Source organism: Amblyomma maculatum, unplaced genomic scaffold, assembly GCF_055883805.1.
Source record: "Amblyomma maculatum isolate TAMU_Amacu unplaced genomic scaffold, ASM5588380v1 scaffold_24, whole genome shotgun sequence".
Lineage (NCBI taxonomy): Eukaryota > Metazoa > Arthropoda > Arachnida > Ixodida > Ixodidae > Amblyomma > Amblyomma maculatum.
In genome coordinates, this window is record NW_028146749.1 from 1534809 (window position 1) to 1540808 (window position 6000).

Sequence of the window (6000 nt, forward strand, 5' to 3'; positions counted from 1 at the left end):
TGCCGGTTTACGACATGACACCTCCGTGCAGAATACAGTATAATTATCTTTAACTATGAATGCCACTTGTTGCATGTTTCCTATTTTTCTTGGCAGGACAATAAAAGCTTTCTTTGCTCGATTGCACTGCTGCAATTTAGAGCCACTCCATTTTTAACTCAAAACTCCAACCTCTGGTTTCTCCCGCACTTTCACACTTGGTGCAACCTAGAATACATAAAACACAGCCTAATGGTCTCACTGAATGAACTTAGACAGGCATTCCTGAAATTGTGAAAACAGCTATGAATACACTTTTTAGGGTTGTAAAATCAGAAATGTTGCAAAGTTAAAGAGCACTGCAGAATCTGCATTGGAGCAATGCAAAAGAACGGATGCTGCTGCAACATTACATCACCCTCCATCGATTGACACCACTCATTAACCTCCACCACTTCTCAATTACTCACAACTGCTGCGGACATGATTTTGCAGACACGTTCTGCGGATTCGGTGTGCGGACGCGGTGTGCGGACAGAAATCTGTGAAATCTGTGCATTTGCCAGCGCTGTGTTAATGTATTTTATGTTATGACTTATACTAGTTGAGAATTCTTTTAGTGTTCTATCAGTGTGTTGTGTTACCTTGCTAACAAGTTTCCTTATATCTTCTTTGCATTTACAATTATGCCTCATGGGCGCTGTAGGTACTTACAATAAATAAATAAATAAACATAGCGAAGTAATACTTTCGCATTAATAGATCTTCTAGACATATGGTCTCTAATTCTTGCACTTTTTTTTAAATAATGTGTAAATTTCTTTATCCTACTCTGCAGCTAACGTCTGCTGCTCCTTTGTAAATGGGTCCAGGACCTAAGTGCATGAGTTGCTCTCCGAAACATTTAATTTAGCTCTCGAGACTATCTAATATGCTCGAATTGAAATCATTGACTCCAGATTGGACTTTGAAATTAGTTGCAAAATTTTTAACTGCAAAGCCTATTGAAATCTAATATTTTTGGGTGTATTTTTACTAGGGAGCGAAATGCACCAGCTTCCTTTAACATCGTAGCCAGCGCACACACAATGCATCATTGAAATGTAGTTTGAATTCCAGTTTCACCATGCATAACAATTGTCCATTCAGTTTGGATGTTCATTAGGAATATCAATTCTAATCCGTAAGATGACCATAACTTAGCAGCCCATAACAAAAATAAATTGCTTCTTTACAGAGAGTTAAAACTATGCAGTTAGGACTAAGTACTTGTTCCAGCTGGGAGGTCATCTGGAAACTGGAAGACATTTGATTATAGAAATTCAATTAGGACTGAAAATTCTAATTGGAAAGAATGAAAAGATGCCTAAATGGAATGAGGGCTTCTAGAGAAAGTGTAAATTCTGGAAACTCAATTGGATAATACAAGACTCTTTAGCAGGATCTAGAACACATCTTTTACAAATGAACACTTGAAACTTAGAGCACTGGCTGATGCTCACCGCTGCAGCTCTCAGAATAACTGACAGCATGGTCAAAACTACAGTAGGTGTTAGTGCAGTATACACCAGTGTTGTCACTGCGAAGTGAATAGCCACAAAGCAGAAGACTGCAATCCTTACTACTGCCAATATAAAAGTCCTTCTCAGAGCCACCCCATTGTTTCCTGGCAGATCATGGGCCTTCAACTTCATCGTCATGTTTTCTCATTTTCAGAAAATGGCAAGGAGAGATAAGAATGCCTTTCTGAACATGCAGTGCCAAGCAGTTGAAGACAACAGCTAGCTAAGAAACACAAGAGCTCTGTATAAGACAATCAAAGATATCAAAGGAAGCTTCTGTGCTAAGCTGGGCGTGATAGAGGACAAACGAGGCAAGGACCTCACTGAAGCCTCAGAGATAAAGAAGAGGTGGCAGGAATACACAGAAGAACTGTACAAGAAGGACCCGAATGTGCGAACTCAACATAAAACGGTTGTGATTACTGATCTCGAGCCGGGCATCCTGAAGAGTAAAGTTGAATGGGCCTTAGCCAGCCTTGCTAAGAACAAAGCTAGCGGAATTGATGGCATTCCAGCTGAGTTGCTTCAAAACCTCAACCATGACACCGTTAACATTCTGCATACATCATGTCAGAAGATTTGGACAACCCTGCAGTGGCCACAGGATTGGAGGAGGTCACTTTACATCCCCATTCCAAAGAAAGGCAGTGCCAATTAGATTGTTCCAACTACCGCACGATCGCGCTTATTTCGCATGCTAGCAAGGTGATGTTGAAAATCCTCCAAGGTAGGCTGCAGCAGTATGTGGATCGGGAGCTTCCGGACTTGCAAGCTGGGTTTCGCAAGGGCAGAGGAACTAGAGACCAAATTGCCAACCTTCGCTGGATCGTGGAAAAAGCAAGAGTTCCAGAAACCCATCTACTTCTGCTTTATTGATTATGCGAAAGCGTTTGACTGCGTAGATCACAGCAGACTTTGGCAAGCTCTCCAAGAGATGGGAGTTCCAATTCACCTCATCTGTCTCCTCAGGAACCTGTATGAAGGGCAAGAGGCCACAGTCAGAACTGGGCATGATCTTACTGATTGGTTTCCGATTGAGAAAGGAGTGAGGCAAGGCTGCATACTGTCGCCCTGCCTATTTAACCTATATGCAGAGTGCATCATGAGGAAGGCAGGTCTGGACGAGTCTTCAGCTGGAGTGAAGATTGCTGGAAAACGTATCAACAACCTTAGATATGCGGATGATACCACTTTAATGGCAGAAAGTGAAGTGGAACTCAAGAAACTTCTGATGCGCGTACAAGAAGAGAGTGAGAACTTTGGGTTTAAACTAAACATTAAAAAGACAAAGATCATGGCGTCTTGCCCTATCAAGTCCTGGAGCATCAAGGGATAAGAAGTGGAAGCTGTGACAGATTTTCTCTTCTTGGGCTCCAAGATTACCTCGGAAGGAGACTGCAGCCATGAAATTAGGAGACGCCTGCTTCTGGGAAAGAGAGCAATGGTTAGCCTTGACCGCCTAGTAAAGAGTAGAGACATTAGTCTGCCAACCAAGATCCGTATAACTCGTGTTATGGTCTTTCCAGTTGTGATGTATGGATGCGAGAGTTGGACTGTGAAAAAGGCTGACCGCCGAAGAATTGACGCGTTTGAATTGTGGTGCTGGCGAAGACTCTTGAGAGTTCCTTGGACTGCCAGAAGATCAAATCAGTCGATATTGTCGACCATAAACCCTGACTGCTCATTGGAGGGTCAAATTCTAAAGTTAAAGCTCAGCTACTTTGGTCATCTGATGAGAAGAGAGGAGTCGCTGGAGAAAGATTTGATGCTGGGAAAGGTTGAGGGTCGCCGGAGAAGGGGTAGGAAGTTATGAAGTTATGCGATGTTAGAAAGATAGTGAGAGACCGGAAAGCATGGCGTGACATGGTCCATAGGGTCACGAAGAGTCGGACACGACTGAACGACTGAACTGAATTGATCGATGCGTTCATATATGCAAGGATCAGACGAAGTGGGCGTCTGCAGATTCTTCACTCAAATCGGACTAGGAAAACAAACTTCACTTACAAAAAAGCCAGGATGGAAGTTCAGTACCCCAAAGCCTTCTGCGATTGGCTGCCACGCTAGCTGCTTCCGGGAGACACGCGAAATTTTCTAAAAACCCAGAAGCTGAGCGACAGCGACGAGCGTCAATGCTTTGACGCCTTTCAGCCCCTCACGCGCGACGCCGTCGCGCGGCATGCGGCCGCGAATTCTCGCCTCATGTGGTTGAGCTTTAGTGTGAAGCGTGCAATGCGACACAAAATGTGTGTTTTATTAACACTCGTGCCGCCAACGCCGTGTTAGCTTTGGTTTTGACGCTCTACTTTAACCGAAGTAAAATTATTCTTGTATATAAAGCATTACTTACATCCCCAAAGCTAAATACCAGAGGAGAAAGGTTTAAAAGCGCATACTGACACAGTGGGGCCAAATGCATGCCGGCAGCACCCATAGCGCCGCTCGCGGAGCGGGCGGATGGATGGATGGATGGATGGATGGATGGATGGATGGATGGATGGATGGATGGATGGATGGATGGATGGATGGATGGATGGATGGATGGATGGATGGATGGATGGATGGATGGATGGATGGATGGATGGATGGACGGACGGATGGACGGACGGACGGACGGACGGACGGACGGACGGACGGACGGACGGACGGACGGACGGACGGACGGACGGACGGACGGATGGATGGATGGATGGATGGATGGACGGACGGACGGATGTATGGATGGATGGATGGAATATAGGAGCGTCCCCTTTGAAACGGGGTGGTAGCAGTAGCTATCATGCTCATTTTTCTCCCTATATTTTAATTTTTGATTTAGATTGGTTAACTAAACCATCATTCTATTGTTACGGACGACAAGGAAGAAGAAGCGGGCAGTGGCGCGGGCAGGAGCGCTGGCGCTAGGCCCGCGAACATTCATTAAACGTCATCTACCATCGTCATCGGTCATGTTCTGTCTCCTGTCTTCATCGGCTTGCCGCTTCGTAACATTTGGTTGGAGGTGCGGCGTACGACATCCCCATCCTCACCTTGGAGCATCGAGGCCATCTTCAAGCCGGGACCATCACCGAGGGCCCAGGGACATTGCCGAGCAGCTTCGCCCCAGCCCTTCAAGCCCAGACCTGAACAACTACCACCGCCCAGCCCCCAGCCCGGACCTGAAGACAAGGAGAACAGACCAATCAGAACCGAGATGAAAGACCCGAATGACCCGAAGGAACCGATGGACACGAACACGCAACCCCCGCCCAAGCTGCCCGACGTGACCTCGAGCCATCGGTCCCATGGACTCTGGTGACGGAAGGTTGACAGCTCCAAGGGAGGCGGATCACCCACGCATCAGACATCTCACCGGCAAAGCCATTCTATTCTTCCTTCTTCCTCTTCTTCTTCAAGCATCCAGACACGCCCATCATCATGCCATAAAATCATTAACATCGCTAAACTTCCTCGTCCACGATCGGGACGATCGCTCGGTGGCCCCGGGTCATGTTACGGACGACAAGGAAGAAGAAGCGGGCAGTGGCGCGGGCAGGAGCGCTGGCGCTAGGCCCGCGAACATTCATTAAACGTCATCTACCATCGTCATCGGTCATGTTCTGTCTCCTGTCTTCATCGGCTTGCCGCTTCGTAACACTATTTATTAAATTTTTGTTTCTACATTGCTAACATTATGTCACCTCCGCTTTTGAGCCACCAATCCTCCAATCGTTTTTTGCTAGCTTCCACCTCAGGTTCATTCACCCAGCCACTGGTATCTCTAAACCCCAGAGCTTCAGGAACAATCAAATTCATTTTACTCTGCCGCCAGCTGTCCGGAATTTGCTTATTCGTTATGACTGTTTCCAGAGCTTTTAACAACGTTTAACAGCGGGCCACAGTTGCTCACGCCATCTGTCGCAGCCTTCAGAAGTAGGATTCTTCGGCAGAGGGCTGGACGTGGCCGTTCTCTCACCTAATCTACTCCTACACCGTGGGTGCAGCCAACCGACGATCATCATGAGCGCGGCTATAGTGTTCTAGAATTGAGAAGTGTGCCGTCTGCCGCCGGCGAGCTGGTCGTTTCAGCGATGACAGGAGAGAGGGCGCTGTGTGCAGGGGGAGCGCAGCGAGCGCGGAGCAGACAGCTGGGTGAACCGTCACCACTAGTTCAATCGGACTCCCACACGCTTGTCTAAATGTATTAAAACGGTTATGTTCATGAACAAAACAAACTAGTTCCCTATAAAATAAGCAGCCGTCGTCAGGGAACGGCAATACAAATACAGGCAATGTAAGATACAGATTGCCGACGAACTGACAAGCAACGGCAAGATATATTTCTCGAACGTATTGGGTGCTTTATTTCTCGAACACTAGCGGGAGGTTCAATGACTAATGTCTAACGTATTTCTATGATCATGTAAATTTTTAATATTGGATGTACCGGTTTATGCGGGCTAGACTGAAGTCTTCCATC